Source organism: Acinonyx jubatus, chromosome X, assembly GCF_027475565.1.
Source record: "Acinonyx jubatus isolate Ajub_Pintada_27869175 chromosome X, VMU_Ajub_asm_v1.0, whole genome shotgun sequence".
Classification (NCBI taxonomy): Eukaryota; Metazoa; Chordata; class Mammalia; order Carnivora; family Felidae; genus Acinonyx; species Acinonyx jubatus.
Window position 1 is genome coordinate 67,548,625 of NC_069389.1, and position 20,015 is coordinate 67,568,639.

Genomic DNA, 20,015 nt, shown 5'->3' on the forward strand with positions numbered 1-20,015 from the left:
CTCCTGATTTGTTCATTTTGGCCACTCTGACTGGCATGAGGTGATATCTGAGTGTGGTTTTGATTTGTATTTCCCTGATGAGGAGCGACGCTGAACATCTTTTCATGTGCCTGTTGGCCATCTAGATGTCTTCTTTAGAGAAGTGTCTATTCATGTTTTCTGCCCATTTCTTCACTGGGTTATTTGTTTTTCGGGTGTGGAGTTTGGTGAGCTCTTTATAGATTTTGGATACTAGCCCTTTGTCCGATATGTCATTTGCAAATATCTTTTCCCATTCCGTTGGTTGCCTTTTAGTTTTGTTGGTTGTTTCCTTTGCTGTGCAGAAGCTTTTTATCTTCATAAGGTCCCAGTAATTCACTTTTGCTTTTAATTCCCTTGCCTTTGGGGATGTGTCAAGTAAGAGATTGCTACGGCTGAGGTCAGAGAGGTCTTTTCCTGATTCCTCTAGGGTATTGATAATTTCTGTGGGGGGCCGGGCCCCGGTGCCAGGCTGAGACCGGGTCGAGCAATGTTCCCCATTGACTCAAGCCAACCTGGTGGTTCCCCCTCCCATTCATGTGGGAGGCCGGGCCCTGGCGCCAGGCTGAGACCGGGTCGAACAACGTTCCCTGTTAACTCAAGCCAACCCGGTGGTTCCCCCTCCCATTCCCCCACTTTCAAGGACATACAAAAGCCTTGTCAAGGCTGAGAGAGTTAATTCCTAAAGCCTGTGGTCTGCAGGTGTTGACAGTAATGCTACCTCCTTTTTCTACCCCTAGTCAGATAAACACAAACATGAAAACGGGGTTTTGCTAACAATCTATCAACAAGGTCTTGTGACCCGTTCACAAGGTTCACAAGGTATACAAAATCAAAAGTTTTGGCTGGCAGTGATCATGTGAAACCTGTTTATTCTTAAAATGACCTGATCCATAAGAGTCTTATATTATAAAAAATTGTGTACAACAACAATAAAGCCGTCACTTGGGCCATCAGCCCAGGGGACCCTCCTGTTCCCAAACGTTCTCTTCTCTCTTTTTTCTTACATTCCCCTACCCTCAGGACCCTAACCTCGATGATTGTCGCGCCTGTCGCAACAAATTTCCTGTCTCACATTCAGGTCCTTTATCCATTTTGAGTTTATTTTTGTAAATGGTGTCAGAAAGTGGTTTAGTTTCATCCTTCTGCATGTTGCAATCCAGTTCTCACGGCACCACTTGTTAAAGAGACTGTCTTTTTTCCATTGGATATTCTTTCCTGCTTTGTCAAAGATTAGTTGGCCATACGTTTGTGGGTCTAGGTCTGGGGTTTCTATTCTATTCCATTGGTCTATGTGTCTGTTTTTGTGCCAATACCATGCTGTCTTGATGATGACAGCTTTGAAGTAGAGGCTAAAGTCTGGGATTGTGATGCCTCCTGCTTTGGTCTTCTTCTTCAAAATTCCTTTGGCTATTCGGGGCCTTTTGTGGTTCCATATGAATTTTAGGATTGCTTGTTCTAGTTTCGAGAAGAATGCTGGTGCAATTTTGATTGGGATTGCATTGAATGTGTAGATAGCTTTGGGTAGTATTGACATTTTGACAATGTTTATTCTTCCAATCCATGAGCAGGGAATGTCTTTCCATTTCTCTATATCTTCTTCAAGTTCCTTCATAAGCTTTCTATAGTTTTCAGCATACAGATCTTTTACATCTTTGGTTAGATTTATTCCTAGGTATTTTATGCTTCTTGGTGCAATTGTGAATGGGATCAGTTTCTTTATTTGTCCTTCTGTTGCTTCATTGTTAGTGTATAAGAATGCAACTGATTTCTGTACATTGATTTTGTATCCTGCAACTTTGCTAAATTCATGTATCAGTTCTAGCAGACTTTTGGTGGAGTCTATCAGATTTTCCATGTATAGTATCATGTCATCTGCAAAAAGTGAAAGCTTGGCTTCATCTTTGCCAATTTTGATGCCTTTGATTTCCTTTTGTTGTCTGATTGCTGATGCTAGAACTTCCAACACTATGTTAAACAACAGCGGTGAGAGTGGGCATCCCTGTCGTGTTCCTGATCTCAGGGAAAAAGCTCTCAGTTTTTCCCCATTGAGGATGATGTTAGCTGTGGGCTTTTCATAAATGGCTTTGATGATATTTAAGTATGTTCCTTCTATCCTGACTTTCTCAAGGGTTTTTATTAAGAAAGGTTGCTGAATTTTGTCAAAGGCCTTTTCTGCATCGATTGACAGGATCATATGGTTCTTATCTTTTCTTTTATTAATGTGATGTATCACGTTGATTGATTTGCGAATGTTGAACCAGTCCTGCATCCCAGGAAGGAATCCCACTTGATCATGGTGAATCATTCTTTTTATATACTGTTGAATTCGCTTTGCTAGTATCTTATTGAGAATTTTTGCATCCATATTCATCAGGGATATTGGCCTGTAGTTCTCTTTTTTTACTGGGTCTCTGTCTGGTTTAGGAATCAAACTAATGCTGGCTTCATAGAATGAGTCTGGAAGTTTTCCTTCCCCTTCTATTTCTTGGAATAGCTTGAGAAGGATAGGCATTATCTCTGCTTTAAAAGTCTGGTAGAACTTCCCTGGGAAGCCATCTGGTCCTGGACTCTTATTTGTTGGGAGATTTTTGATAACCGATTCAATTTCTTCGCTGGTTATGGGTCTGTTCAAGCTTTCTATTTCCTCCTGATTGAGTTTTGGAAGAGTGTGGGTGTTTAGGAATTTGTCCATTTCTTCCAGGTTGTCCAATTGGTTGGCATATAATTTTTCATAGTATTCTGTGATAATTGTTCGTATCTCTGAGGGATTGGTTGTAATAACTCCATTATCATTCATGATTTTATCTATTTTGTTCATCTCCCTTTTCTTTTTGAGACGCCTGGCTAGAGGTTTGTCAATTTTGTTAATTTTTTCAAAAAACCAACTCTTGGTTTCGCTGATCTGCTCTACACTTTTTTTTTAGATTCTATATTGCTTATTTCTGCTCTGATCTTTATTATTTCTCTTCTTCTGGTGGGTTTAGGCTGCCTTTGCTGTTCTGCTTCTATTTCCTTTAGCTGTGCTGTTAGATTTTGTATTTGGGATTTTTCTTGTTTCTTGAGATAGGCCTGGAATGCAATGTATTTTCCTCTCAGGACTGCCTTTGCTGCGTCCCAAAGCGTTTGGATTGCTGTATTTTCATTTTCCTTTGTTTCCATATATTTTTAAATTTCTTCTCTAATTGCCTGGTTGACCCACTCATTCGTTAGTAGGGTGTTCTTTAACCTCCATGCTTTTGGAGGTTTTCCAGACTTTTTCCTGTGGTTGATTTCAAGCTTCATAGCATTGTGGTCTGAAAGTATGCATGGTATAATTTCAATTCTTGTAAACTCATGAAGGGCTGTTTTGTGACCCAGTATATGATCTATCTTGGAGAATGTTCCATGTGCACTCGAGAAGAAAGTATATTCTGTTGCCTTGGGATGCAGAGTTCTAAATATATCTGTCAAGTCCATCTGATCCAATGTCTCATTCAGGGCCCTTGTTTCTTTATTGACCGTGTGTCTAGATGATCTATCCATTTCTGTAAGTGGAGTGTTAAAGTCCCCTGCAATTACCACATTCTTATCAATAAGGTTGCTTATGTTTATGAGTAATTGTTTTATATATTTGGGGGCTCCTGTATTCCGCGCATAGACATTTATAACTGTTAGCTCTTCCTGATGGATAGACCTTGTAATTATTATATAATGCCGTTTTTCATCTCTTGTTCCAGCCTTTAATTTAAAGTCTAGTTTGTCTGATATAAGTATGGCTACTCCAGCTTTCTTTTGGCTTCCAGTAGCATGATAAATAGTTCACCATCCCCTCACTCTCAATCTAAAGGTGTCCTCAGGTCTGAAATGAGTCTCTTGTAGACTGTAAATAGATGGGTCTTGTTTTTTTATCCATTCTGATACCCTATGTCTTTTGGTTGGTGCATTTATTCCATTTACATTCAGTGTTATTATAGAAAGATATGGGTTTAGAGTCATTGTGATGTCTGTATGTTTTATGCTTGTATCGATGTCTCTGGTACTTTGTCTCACAAGATTCCTCTTAGGATCTCTTGTAGGGCTGGTTTAGTGTTGACGAATTCCTTCAGTTTTTGTTTGTTTGGGAAGACCTTTATCTCTCCTTCTATTCTAAATGACAGACTTGCTGGATAAAGGATTCTCGGCTGCATATTTTTTCTGTTCATCACATTGAAGATCTCCTGCCATGCCTTTCTGGCCTGCCAAATTTCAAAAGAGAGATCAGTCACGAGTCTTATAGGTCTCCCTTTATATATTAGGGCTGTTTATGCCTTGTTGCTTTCAGAATTTTCTCTTTATGCTTGTATTTTGCCAGTTTCACTATGATATGTTGTCAGAAGATCGATTCAAGTTACGTCTGAAGGGAGTTCTCTGTGCCTTTTGGGTTTCAATGCCTTTTTCCTTCCCCAGTTCAGGGAAGTTCTCAGCTATGATTTCTTCAAGTACATCTTCAGCACCTTTCCCTCTCTCTTCGTCCTCTGGAATACCAATTATGCATATATTATTTCTTTTTAGTGTGTCACTTAGTTCTCTAATTTTCCCCTCATACTCCTGGATTTTTTTATCTCTCTTTCTCTCAGCTTCCTCTTTTTGCATAATTTTATCTTCTAGTTCACCTATTCTCTCCTCTGCCTCTTCAATCCGAGCCGTCGTGGTTTCCATTTTGTTTTGCATCTTGTTTAAAACAGTTTACAGCTCCTTGTGACTGTTCCTTAGTCCCTTGATCTCTGTAGCAAGAGATTCTCTGCTGTTCTCTATACTGTTTTCAAGCCCAGTGATTAATTTTATGACTATTATTCTAAATTCACTTTCTGTTATATCATTTAAATCCTTTTTGATCAGTTCATTAGCTGTTGTTATTTCCTGGAGATTCTTCTGAGGGGAATTCTTCCGTTTGGTCATTTTGGATAGTCCCTGGAGTGGTGCGGACCTGCAGGGCACTTCTCCTGTGTTGTGGCGTATAACTGGAGTTGGTGGGCGGGTCCGCAGTCAGACCTGATGTCTGACCCCTGCCCACCGCTGGGGCCACAGTCAGACTGGTGTGTGCCTTCTCTTCCCCTCTCCTAGGGGCGGGATTCACTGTGGGGTGGTGTGGCCCATCTGGGCTACTTGCACACTGCCAGGCTTGTGGTGCTGGGGATCTGGTGTATTAGCTGGGGTGGGTAGGCAAGGTGCACGGGGGCGGGAGGGGCAGGCTTAGCTCGCTTCTCCTTTGGTGATCCAGTTCAGGAGGGGCCCTGTGGCAGTGGGAGGGAGTCAGACCTGCTGCTGGAGGGGTGGCTCCGCAGAAGCACAGAGTTGGGTGTTTACTCGAGCTAGCAAGTTCCGTAGCTGGAACCGGTTCCCTTTGGGATTTTGGCTGGGGGATGGGCGAGGGAGATGGCACTGGGAGCGCCTTTGTTCCCTGCCAAACTGAGCTCTGTCGTCCAGGGGCTCAGCAACTCTCCCTCCCTTTGTCCTCTGGCCTTCCCGCTTTGGGAGCAGAGCTGTTAACTTTTGACCTCCCAGATGCTAAGTCCTGCTTGCTGTTGTAACACACTCCGTCCAGCCTCTCCACTTTTGCAAGCCAGACTCGGGGCTCTGCTTGGCCGGGGGGCCGCCCCTCCACCCTGGCTCCCTCCCGTCAGTCCGTGGAGCGTGCTCAGCCTTGCCGCCCTTCCTACCCTCTTCCGTGTGCCTCTAGTCTGCGCTTGGCTCCAGAGACTCCGTTCTGCTAATCCTCTGGCGGTTTTCTGGGTTATTTAGGCAGGTGTAGGTGGAATCTAAGTGATCAGCAGGACGCGCAGTGAGCCCAGCGTCCTCCTATGCAGCCATCTTCCTCCCAAATCCCGGTATAACATTTTTAAACAGTGATTTAAATTGTGGGCATAATGATAGATATACGAATAAGTTATGCTTTTATGTACATTCCTCAGAAGCTTGCAGTTCTTTTAAGCCCTATCTCTTTCATCATCCATAGCAAATAATAAAATTTTAGAATCCTAAAAATGAGGACAAGGTAGTATATCTGTCATAACTGAGGCCAAAATTATAGATTTGACTCAGTAGGGAAAGGAGGCACAAAGAGAATTGAATACCTTTAACCAAGAGAGAGAGAGAGACAGAGAGGAGTAACACCACAAGTTCAGGCATAGGAACTTTTATTTAGGTATTTACCATGATTTTCTTACTATCCAAATAGAGGAACAAAATGAGGTATTTGTCATTCCAGTCCAAAATAGGCCTGGGATGTTTGAAAACATGTTAGAGTCCTATGCTTCATGTCAGCTGTGCCCTTGCCATGAACTAAGGTGTGATACTTATAAGGATGCTGTACCAATAGCATAGTCATGATTAAACAGGTGATGTGAGTTCTCTGTCAATATGCCCATGTCTAGCCTTTTGTGCCTTCCTCTATTACATACTTTTTCTCATTAGAAAATTGAAATGGCATTGTCATTTGAAGCAGTCCTATTGTGGCTCTGTAGCCAGTTAAATTGTCAGGCCCTCGTTGAAGGCCAGTATTTTTTGGCCAAGTACTGTTATTGCAAAATGTTGAATTAGTATAAAAACCATAGAACAGGTGGTCAATATAAAAACTAGACAGTGATGAGCAATATGATTATCTGTGTGCTTTCTCTTTTTCCTAATGAGGCTCATTAGAGGCTGGTATGTGTAAGGGATGATTTAGTGTTGAGCACCCCTTTCTAAATGTCCCTATTCAGTTGTCTCTTTGTAAAAAGACAAAAAAAATTAGAGGCCATTTTGTCTTGCTTCTTTTATAACATGAAAGATAAAATTTTCCTTTTTCTCTTTTCTAATGTTGTTAAGCAAGAATGGACAACCAGTTTAAAAGGCCAAAAAAATGTTCTTACTTGCATAGTATTCTTATGAAATGATTTACCTTACATTTACTATACAAAGCATTTTCTCATAAATTATGTAATTTGATCTTCAAATCAGCACTAATTTCATCATCAGAGTAACACTTTGAAGTGCTGTTAGTCCAAATTTGTAGATAAAGCAATTGAGACTCAGAAATATTAAATGACTTGCTAAATACATAATTGTCTTTATTCCCTTTGTGCCTTCTTTGGCTACTGAGATGAATCTATATTTTTCGCCTCAGTTATGACAGATAAGGCAGGAATGAAACTGCTGTATTTCTACGTAAAAGGAAAAACAGAAATTCAGATCAATGAAATACTTTAGATCATAGAAGTCTTGAGAAGATTCATTTGTCAGTTTAAGAAGCAAGTGGATACAAGGCTTTTAATATCTTTTAAGCAAATGTAGGACTCTTGAATGTAGTCTACATAAGTATATTCAAATCTCCATTTACAACTACCAAAAAATAATAGTGAAACGAAGCATTTTAAATCTTCCCATTCAGAATCAGTGCACGATATCCATGTTTTTTTAAGTATCTTATTTGAACAGAAAAATCACTATTTTGTACAGTCAAGAAATAGGTAAGGTCACATTATTGGTCAGGCATCACTTGGCCTTTAGAGTAGGCAAAAATACTATTACTGCAATCCCAAGGGGATCTACTGTCCCTAATTTCCTTAGTGAAGGCATTTCCTTAGTTCACAAAGAATATTGAGAATGCAGTCAGTTTTCCCTTATGTGTAACTACTTTTGATATGGTGAATATACTGTTTTCTCATGACACTGAACCACTAAGGAACTTGGAAACTTTATAAATAGGGAGTATTTTTGCAGAATTTGGACTGGCAGTACAGCAAGTGTTCTGCAAAGCTATATGTATTACCTTTCAGATATATTTTGGCTTTGCTATTTTGACATTAGCTCCTCTCCTTTAATGTTTTGCAGTGTATTCTTTGAGGAGGAGGAAATCTATTTGATTTGTCTGATAGTAGAACAGATTTACTCAGGAAAGAAGCCATAGCAAACACCAAGCTTACCTTCTGAAGGAAATGTGCTCAGATTTGAAAGAACACAAATTGATAGATGGCAAAGCTGAGGCATATGACTTGATATTTTGCCAAAATGAGAAATATGACAAGTATGTTTTAATCCCAACTCCCTACCTTTCTGTAGGGATGCTACCGTTAATGTAGCATCTGAAGTTCTGTATCTTTTACTGGTATCCTTTCCCCCTTCTCCACTTAAACTAAAACTTTAATGTCCTCTGCCTCAATCTCTTGGATAAGAAATTGATAAACCACCAGTAAATTGTTAATAAGCACAAATTGTATTTAATCTTTCATTCTTTAGACCTTCAGATTTGGGTATTAAGCCATAGGAGGAAGTGAAAATATTGCCCACTGTGACAAGCTATTAGCTACTAGGGAATTTGAGGGATGATGTGTGTTTTACATGTCCCTCATTTGACACTATATACAGGTATTTCCACTACTTGTAGATGTACTCTAAATTCTGGTGGAGAATTTAAAAGCCAAGGGTGTTAAGGTGGTAAAGAGAGGAATTGGGAGATGTTTCTCAAATTAATGCTATTGATTTCAAAACATGAAAGATTCTATACTTACCCATATAATAATGATTTCTGGGATTAGTAGCACACAGACCTTCTGCAGAGTAGTTCTCACTGGGATAATTTACTTATTTTCTATGCTTACTAGAACACATCTAGTAAGTGCCATACTGAGACTTCAATTCAGGTCTTTGTGCCTAATTCCAAAGCAATTTTTTCTAATACATCAGAATTTCCACAAAGCATGAACCACTCTCCCTGCTCTCTATCTTCCATGCTTTTAAGCCCTCTGAATTGAATAGAAAACCCAGAAATAGACCCACAACTGTATGACCAACTACTCTTGTACAAAGCAGGAAAGAATATCCAATGTAAAAATGACAGTCTCTTCAACAAATGGTGTTTGGAAAACTGGACAGCAACATGCAAAAGAATGAAACTGGACCATTACATATACCATGCACAAAAATACATTAAAAATGGATGAAAGGCTTAAATGTGAAACAGGAAACCATCAAAATCCTAGAGGAGAACACAGGCAGCAACCTCTTTGACCTTGGCCAGAGTGACTTCGTACTAGACACATCACCAGAGGCAAGATAACAAAAGAAAAAATAAACAATTAGGACTTCATGAAGATAAAAATCTTCTGCATAATGAAGGAAACAGTCAACAAAACTAAAAGGAAGCCTATGGAATGGGAAAATATATTTGCAAATGACATATCTGATAAAGGGTTAGTATTCAAAATAGATACAAGACTTACCAAACTCAACACCCAGAAAACAATCCAGTTAAGAAATGGGCAGAAGACATGAAAAAATATTTTTCTAAAAAAAGACATCCATATGGCTAACAGACACATGAAAAGAGGCTTGACATCACTCATTAACAGGGAAATACAAATCAAAACCATGATGAGATACCACCTCACGCCTGCCAAAATTAACAACACAGGAAACAACAGATGTTGGCAAAGATGTGAAGAAAGGGGAACCCTCTTACACTGTTGGTGGGAATACAAACTGGTGCAACCACTCTCAAGAATAGTATGGACAGTTCCTTATAAAAAAATAGAACTACCCAACCATCCAGCAATTTCACTACGAGGTATTTACCCAAAGATACAAAAATACTAATTCAAAGGACACATGCACCCCAATGTTTATAGCAGCATTATCAAGAGGCAAAACTATGGGGGCACCTGGGTGGCTTGGTCAGTTAAGCATCCAACTCTTGATTTCAGCTTAGGGCATGATCTCACGGTTTGTGAGTTGGAGTTCCGCATTGAGCTCTGCACTGATTGTGTGGAGCTTGCTTGGAATTCTCTCTGTCTTCCTCTGTATCTGCCCTTCAGTTCTCTTTCTCTCTCCTTCCCTTCCTCTCTCTGTCTCTCTCTCTCTCAAAATAAGTAAGAACAATTTAAAAAATAACCAAACTATGGAAAGAGCCCAAATGTTCATTGACTGATGAATGTACAAAGATGTGGCATATAGACATATACAATTGAACATTACTCATCCATAAAAAAGAATGAAATATTGCCATTTGCAGTGACATGGATGGAGCTAGAGTGTATAATGCTAAGCGAAAAACTCAGTAAAAGAAAGACAAATGCCATATTATTTCTTTCATATGTGGAGTTTAAGAAACAAAAGAGATGAACATATGGGAAGGGGGAACAAGAGAGGTAAGCAAACCATAAGATACTCTTAATGATAGAGAACTGAGGGTTGATGGAGGGAGATGGGTGGGGGAATGTACTAAATGGGTGATGGGCATTAAGGAGGGAATTTGTTATGATGAGCGCTGGGTATTAGATGTAAGTGATAATTCACTTAATTCTACTCCTGAAACCAGTGTTACACTTTATGTTTATTAACTGGAATGTAAATAAAATTTTGGAAAAAAAAGAAAAAAAACTGTATAATCCCGTTGAATTCAATTCTACTTATTCATATGTCCTTCCTCCTGTCGCATCAGTCCACCTCTCTGGTATCTCATCTATTGTATATTTGACACTCTCATTTTCTTTACTTTATTGAGAGAGAGCGTGAGTGGGGGATGTTGGAAAGAGGGAGAAATAGAGAGGGATAATCTTAAGCAGGCTCAGTGAGGAGCTTGACACGGGTCTCAATCCCACCACCCTGGGATCACGACTTGAGCTGAAATCAAGAGTGGGATGCTCAACTGACTGAACCACCTAGATACCCCAACAGTCATTTTCTCATGAATAAACACTTTCATATCTATGTGCAAGGGATTTGGAACCAGATAGTTTGGGTTCAAATTCTGAATCCACCCACCACTTATTAGCTTTTTTTTTTTTTATGTGAACTTAACCTGGATACTTAACCTCAGTTTCTTGATCTGTAAAATGAGGAGACCATTAGTTCCTATATTACAGGTTGTTTATTGGATTAGATGAGTCAAAATATGTAAATCACCTAGAAGAATTCCTGTAATATTTTAATTGTTCACTAAATGTTGGCTGATTATTATATTTCTTCCATTTTACTTTAATTAAAACATGAGATTTATCTGAAATGATACTTAAAATTATACCTTACCGCTGTTCTTCTTATTCTCAATACAGATGGACTCATGTACCTCTACGATCTTCACTGGACCTCAGGATTTCCCCATATGTTCATACTTCTTTCCTTCTGTTGTAAAATAACATGTTCCTGGTTTTCTTGGTTATCCCTTTCTCTCCCATTTCTTTAGCAATATAACTCCTCTCTTTCCTGTATCTCTGATCGTTTCCTCTCCATTAACTCCTTACCTGTAGTCTGCAACTACCTCCTTCTTTCAAATCTTCCCTCAGCTCTATTGGTTACTCAAATTTTAGTTCCATATCTATTCTTTATATCACTGTTAAACTTTTAAAAGGCATGTGCAACATGAGCTTTGCAGGTAGAGGGAAATATCCCAACCCCCTCTCTATTACTTACAAATTGGATAATCTTAAACATGTTAACATCTTGGAGCCAGTTTCCTCATATAAAAAATGGGTATGAGAATAACTGTCTCATTGACTTGTTGTAAGAATGAAATACTGTATTTAAAAAAGTTCTTAGTGTGAGTAACATGCTGCTTCTTTATCTTGGTGCAGTTATATAGGCATGTTCATTTCTGGAAAGTTCATTAACATGTACACAAATGACATTTGTGCCTTTTGGTATATATGTTATAACAAATGTTATACTTTTATGTTTAAAATTAAATAAATGATAGTGTAGTTCCTGGCATGGAGTAAGTGCTCAAAAATTGTGGCTATTATAATTTTTATTGCTAGTGATTGCAGTTTGAATTCCACTTCTATGACTAGTTCACTAATGTATACAATGTCTTTTCCTATTTAAAGAGTGAATAGGGGGATGAGGGGAAGATAGCAGCGTAGGAGGACGCTGGGCTCACCATGTCCTGCTGATCAGTTAGATTCCATCCATATCTGCCTAATTTACCCAGAAAACCACCAGAAGTCTAGCAGAACGGACTCTCCAGAGCCAAGCATAGATGAGAGGCCCACGGAAGAGGGTAGGAAGGGTGGAGAGGTGGTGCGCACTACACGGACTGGTGGGAGGGAGCCAGGGAGGTTGAGGGGCAGCCAGCCCACCCGGCAAGGCAGAGCCCCTGAGTCTGGCTTGCAAAAGCAGAAGGGCCGGACAGAGTGTTTTCTGACAGACAGTGGGACTTAACATCTGGAATGCTATAAGTCAACAACTCTGCTTGGAGAGTGGGAGAGTTGTTGAGCCCTGGAGGACACAGCTCAGCTTGGTGTGGAACAAAGGTGCTGGGAAACGCCATCTCCCTCGCCCATCCCCCAGCCAAAATCCCAAAGGGAACCAGTTCCCATCACTGTACTTGAATGCACAGCACAAACACACAACGCTGTGCTTCTGCAGATCCATCCCTCCTACGGGTCTGCCTCCTTCCCGGTGTTACAGGACCCCTCCCGAAGCAGGCCACCGAAGCCAAAGTGAGCTGAGTCTGCCCCTCCTGCCCCTCTGCGCCTTGGGGATCCACCCTGGCTAATACACCAAATACCATCAAAGCAGTACCACAAGACTGGAAGTATGCAACTAGCCCGGACAGGGGCCAAACCACTCCAAAGTAAGTCCTGCCCCAGGAGAAGGGGAAGATAAGGTAAACACCAGTCTGACTGTGGCCCCAGCTATGGGCTTGGGGCAGACATCAAGTCTGACTGCGCCCCACCCACCAACACAAGTTACTCCAGACAGCACAGGGGAAGAGCCCTGCAGTTCTGCGCCACTCCAGGGACTATCCAAAATGATGAAACGGAAGAATTCTCCTCAAAAGAAACTCCAGGAAGTAGCGACAGCTAACGAACTGATCAAAAACGATTGAAGCAATATAGCAGAAAATGAATTTAAAATAATGGTCATAAATTAATCGCTGGCCTTGAAAAAAGTACAGAGGACAGCAGAGAATCTATTACTACAGAGATCAAAGGACTAAGAAACAATCAGGAGGAGCTAAAAAATTCTATACATGAGCTGCAAAATAAAATGGAGGCAACCACAGCTCGGATTGAAGAGGCAGAGGAGAGAATAGTTGAATTAGAAGATAAAATTATGGAAAAAGAAGAAGCTGAGAAAAAGAGAGATAAAAAAATCCAGGAGTATGAGGGGAGACTTAGAGAACTAAATGACATAATTAAAAGAAATAATATACGCATAATTGGGATTCCAAAGGAGGAAGAGAGAGGGAAAGGTGCTGAAGGTGTACTTGAAGAAATCAGAGCTGAGAACTTCACTGATCTGGGGAAGGAAAAAGGCATTGAAATCCAAGAGGCACAGAGAAATCCCTTCAGACGTAACTTGAATCGATCTGCGCAACATATTAGTGAAACGGGGATAATACAAGGATGTAGAGAAAATTCTGAAAGCAGCTAGGGATAAACATGCTCAAACATATAAAGGGAGACCGATAAGACTCGTGACGGATCTGTCTACTGAAACTTGGCAGGCCAGAAAGGAATGGCAGGAAATCCTCAATGTGATGAACAGGAAAAAATGCAGTTGAGAATCCTTTATCCAGCAAGTCTGTCATTTAGAATAGAAGGAGAGATAAAGTTCGTCCCAAACAAACAAAAACTGAAGGAATTCGTCAACACTAAACCAGCCCTACAAGAGATCCTAAGGGGGATCCTGTGAGACAAAGTACCAGAGACATCACTGCAAGCATGAAACCTACAGACATCACAATGACTCTAAACCCATATCTTTCTATCATAACAATGAATGTAAATGGACTAAATGCTCCAACCAAAATACATAAGGTATCAGAATGGATAAAAAAACAAGATCTATCTATTTGTGGTCTACAAGAAACTCATTTTAGAACTGAGGACAGCTTCAGATTGAAAGTGAGGGGATAGAGAACTATCATGCTACTGGAAGTCAAAGAAAGCTGGAGAAGCCATACTTATATCAGACAAACTAGACTCTGAAGTAAAGGCTATAACAAAAGATGAAGAAGGGCATTATATAATAATTACAGGGTCTATCCATCAGGAAGAGCTAAGAATTATAAATGTCTATGTGCCAAATATGGGAGCCCCCAAATATATAAAACAATTAATCACAAACATAAGCAACATTATTGATAAGAATGTGATAATTGAAGGGGACTTTAATACTCCATGTACAACATTGGATAGATTATCTAGACACAGGATCAATAAAGAAACAAGGGCCCTGAATGATACACTGGATCAGATGGACTTGACAGATATATTTAGAACTCTGCATCCCAAGGCAACAGAATATACTTTCTTCTCGAGTGCACATGGAACATTCTCCAAGATAGATCATATACTGGGTCACAAAACAGCCCTTCATAAGTATACAAGAATTGAAATTATACCATGCATACTTTCAGACCACAATGCTATGAAGCTTGAAATCAACCACAGGAAAAAGTCTGGAAAACCTCCAAAAGCATGGAGGTTAACGAACACCCTACTAAAGAATGAGTGGGTCAACCAGGCAATTAGAGAAGAAATTAAAACATGCATGGAAACAAATGAAAATGAAAAGACAACAAATCAAACGCTTTGGGATGCATCGAAGGCAGTCCTGAGAAGAAAATACATTGCAATCCAGGCCTATCTCAAGAAACAAGAAAAATCCCAAATACAAACTCTAACAGCACACTTAAAGGAACTAGAAGCAGAACAGCAAAGACACCCCAAACCCAGCAGAAGAAGAGAAATAATAAAGATCAGAGCAGAAATAAACAGTATAGAATCTAAAAAATCTGCAGAGAAGATCAATGAAACCAACAGTTAGTTTTTTGAAAAAATAAACAAAATTGATAAACCTCTAGACAGGCTTCTCAAGAAGAAAAGGGAGATGACCCAAATACATAAAATTATGAATGAAAATGGAATTATTACAACCAATCCCTCAGAAATGCAAGCAATTATCAGGGAATACTATGAAAAATTATATGCCAACAAACTAGACAACCTGGAAGAAATGGACCAATTCCTAAGCACCCACACACTTCCAAAACTCAAACAGGAAGATATAGAAATCATGAACAGACCCATAACCAGCGAGGAAATTGAATGAGTCATCAAAAATCTCCCAACAAATAAGAGTCTCGGACCAGATGGCTTCCCAGGGGAATGCTACCAGACATTTAAAGCAGAAATAATACCTATCCTTCTCAAGCTATTCCAAAAAATAGAAAGGGAAGGAAAACTTCCAGACTCATTCTATGAAGCCAGCATTACTTTGATTCCTAAACCAGACAGAGTCCCAGTAAAAAAAAGAGAACTACAGGCCAATATCCTTGATGAATATGGATGCAAAAATTCCCAATAAGATACTAGCAAATCGAATTCAACAGCATATAAAAAGAATTATTCCCCATGATCAAGTGGGATTCATCCCTGGGCTGCAAGGCTGGTTAAAATTCACAAATCAATCAATGTGATACATCACATTAATAAAAGAAAAGATAAGAACCATATGATCCTGTGAATCGATGCAGAAAAACCATTTGACAAAATTCAGCATCGTTTCTTAATAAAAACCCTTGAGAAAGTCGGGATAGAAGGAACATACTGAAAGATCATAAAAGCCATTTACGAAAAGCCCACAGCTAATATCATCCTCAATGGCGAAAATCTGAGAGCTTTCTCCCTGAGATCAGGAACATGACAGGGATGTCCACTCTCACCGCTGTTGTTTAAGATAGTGTTGGAAGTGCCAGCATCAGCAATCAGACAACAAAAGGAAATTAAAGGCATTAAAATTGGCAAAGATAAAGTTAAGCTTTCACTTTTCGCAGATGACATGATATTATACACGGAAAACCCGATAGACTCCACCAAAAGTCTGCTAAAACTGATACATGAATTCAGCAAAGTCACAGGATACAAAATCAATGTACAGAAATCAGTTGCATTCTTATACACTAAAATGAAGCAACAGAAAGACAAAGAAAGAAACCGATCCAATTCACAATTGCACCAAGAAGCATAAAATACCTAGGAATAAAGCTGACCAAATATGTGAAAGATCTGTATTGTGAAAACTATAGAAAGCTTATGAAGGAAATTGAAGAAGATATAAAGAAATGGAAAAACATTCCGTGCTCATGGATTGGAATAATAAATATTGTTAAAATGTCAATACTACCCAAAGCTATCTATACATTCAATGCAATCCCAATCAAAATTGCACCAGCATTCTTCTCGAAACTAGAACAAGCAATCCTAAAATTTGTACGGAACCACAAAAGGCCCCAAATAGGAAAGTAATTTTGAAGAAAAAGACTAAAGCCGGAGGCATCACAATCCCAGACTTTAGCCTCTACTTCAAAACTGTAATCATCAAGACAGCATGGTAGTGGCACAGAAGCAGACACATAGACCAATGGAATAGAATAGAAACCCCAGCACTAGACCCACAAAAGTATGGCCAACTAATCTTTGACAAAGCAGGTAAGAATATCCGATGGAAAAAACATAGTCTCTTTAACAAATGGTGCTGGAAGAACTGGACAGCAACATGCAGAAGGATGAAACTAGACCACTTTCTCATACCATTCACCAAAATAAACTCAAAATGGATAAAAGACCTGAATGTGAAACAGGAAACCATCAAAACCCTAGGGAAGGAAGCAGGAAAAAACCTCCGTGACCTCAGCCACAGCAATTTCTTACCTGACACATACCCAAAAGCAAGGGAATTAAAGCAAAAATGAACTATTGGGACCTCATGAAGATAAAAACCTTCTGCACAGCAAAGGAAATAATCAACAAAACTAAAAGACATGGGAATGGGAAAAGTATTTGCAAATGACATATCAGACAAAGGGCTAGTATCCAAAATCTATAAAGAGCTCCCCAAGCTCCACACCCAAAAAACATATAATCCAGTGAAGAAATGGGCAGAATACATGAATAGACACTTCTCTAAAGAGGACATCCGGATGGCCAACAGGCCCATGAAAAGATGCTCAACATCGCTCCTCATCAGGGAAATACAAATCAAAACCACACTCAGATATCACCTCACGCCAGTCAGAGTGGCTAAAATGAACAAATCAGGAGACTATAGATGCTGGAGAGGATGTGGAGAAACGGGAACCCCCTTGCACTTTTGGTGGGAATGCAAACTGGTGCAACCGCTCTGGAAAACAGTGTGGAGGTTCCTCAAAGAATTAAAAACAGACCTACCCTATGACCCAGCAATAGCGCTGCTAGGAATTTACCTAAAGGATACAGGAGTACTGATGCATAGGGGCACTTGTACCCCAATATTTATGGCAGCACTCTCAACAATAGCTAAATTATGGAAAGAACCTAAATGTCCATCAACTGACGAATGGATAAAGAAAATGTGGTTTGTATATACAATGGAATACTACGTGGCAATGAGAAAGAATGAAATATGGTCTTTTGTAGCAACATGGTTGGAACTGGAGAGTGTTATGCTAAGTGAAATAAGTCATACAAAGACAGATTCCATATGTTTTCACTCCTATGTGGATCCTGAGAAACTTAACAGACGACCATGGGGGAGGGGAAGGAAAAAATGGTTAGAGAGGGAGGGAGCCAAAACATAAGATACTCCTAAAAACTGATAACAAACTGAGACTTTATGGGGGGTGGTAGAGAGGGGTGGGTGGGTGATGGGTATTGAGGAGGGCACCTGTTGGGATGGCCACTGGATGTTGTATGGAAACCAATTTGACAATAAATTTCATAATAATGAAATAAAAATTAAAAAATTAAAAAATAGTGAACACCATTACTTTGAATCTTTTCCCTTCTTTGGCTTCTATTACACTCAAATACTACTCAGCCAGGCTTTTGTTAACAGTTTTATTTTTAATTATGGGTAGTTCTGTGAATTCACATACACATATACAAACCCACAGAACTTTCCATAATTTGCACATATATGGATGACAGAGAAGGAATTTTTAGAGAGTTAGTGTTGGAGTCATAATAGTGTATCACCTAGAAAACCAAACCTTTGCTTGTAATATGCAATTAATTGTACATTGATCTATGAAGGTAAAAATGAAATAATTGCAAGAAAATGTGCAAAACATTAAAAATCACTGATATTTCCGTTTTAGGGATAGTAAAAAGAAAACTAAGACATAAGTTTGGCAATCTAAGTTCAATTATCAGCCCTTCTACTTGCCAGTAGTGTTGCACTTGGTAAATTTAAAAAAAATTAAGATTTGTTCATTTTTAGAGTGAGAGAGACAGAGCAAGAATGGGGAAGGGGCAGAGAGAGAGGGAGATACAGAATCAGAAGCAGGCCCCGAACTATCAGCACAGGGCCCAATGCAGGGCTCAAACTCATGGACTGCAAAATCATGACCTGAGACAAAGTGGGACACTCAACTTACTGAGCCACCCTGGCGCCCCCAGCTGGTAAATTTTTTAAACCCCTGAGCTTCAGTTTTCTCATCTTCTGATATATATAATAGTCTCTCCTTGCAGTCATTTTCAAAAATTTTCTGTGGGGCTCAGGTAAGATGATATATGTAAAGATGCTTTGCAGCTCACATGATATCAGACAAATGCAGGAGATGTCAGTGTTGTTGTTTTCTTTAAATTTTTTTTAACATTTATTTATTTTTGAGACAGGGAGAGACAGAGCATGAACAGGGGAGGGTCAGAGAGAGGGAGACACAGAATCTGAAACAGGTTCCAGGCTCTGAGATGTCAGCACAGAGCCTGACGCGGGGCTCGAACTCACAGACTGTGAGATCATGACCTGAGCCGAAGTTGGTGGCTTAACCGACTGAGCCACCCAGGCGCCCCTAAGTGTCAGTGTTGTTTAAATTCCATTCTGAATGTGACAACCTGCTGCTTATTCATAGTTGAGTCATTCTTTCTTATATTTATAATCAAATCCCTGTAATCAACTGTGCCTGACTTATATGGGGGCTTCAGTGAAGAAAATAGGAAAGAAATACATGAAGTGCTTTTGTTCCTACTACTTATATTAGCTAATGGAAAGCTGAAGAATAGATATTTTAGGAGTTAAAGGATCAATTAGATTCTCAGAAGGATGTTTGTGAGTTTTTAATCTGGAGAACTGAATTTTATTGTAAATGCTAAACTTCAGGGTTAAATTTTTGGGACACAGGACTTTATAACATATATATATATATTAATATTTATATGTAATATATATACATATATTAATATATATACATATATATACATATATATATTAATATATATATTAATGGAAACTTTCCTGCTTAAAACAATCAGATGTCTATCTTGTCTGAAGTACTTGAGCCTTACAAATAAAAAGAAAGAAATGGGAAATATGAATCAAGTGTGATTACAGTTAAATTGGATTCATGTTTTCATTTATATCTTAATAAAATAAGGAAATTTGCTAATAGCATTTTAACCCTGTCTTGCTATTTGGCAGAATTTTGCACTTGAAGTAGAAGAGACAAAAAAAGCAAGATATTCTGTTTATGAGATAATATATTGAAAATAGCAAATCCATAACATCTTTGAAAATCTTGGGAAGCTGTACTTTTTACACTTATGTTTGGTATGGTTATTATTATGGAAATTGTGCCAGAGGTTCTTTGCAAATACTCCCCAGGAGTAATATGAAACTCACCAAATATGTTGTAGTTGTAATATTCATCAAAATGAGTTATTGACTTTATTACATTTTAATTAATAGCTATTATCAAGCCACAAATTTAATTGTCTCTGTTGACAAAATGTAGCAGTGGCTATGTACTATGTATTTTTCATTATTAGTTTTTTATTGTACATATTTTAAATATTTATAAGTATTTGTAAATATATGAACTTTAAATTTTTTTGATTTAAATTTCAGTTAGTTAAAATACAGTGTAATAAAGTTTCGAGTGTACAATTTGGTGACTCGTCATTTACATACACCTGGTGTTCATCATCACAAGTGCACCCCTTAATGCCTATCACCTATTTAACTCATTCCCCCACTCACATCCCCTCTGGTAACTACCAGTTTTTCTCTGTAGT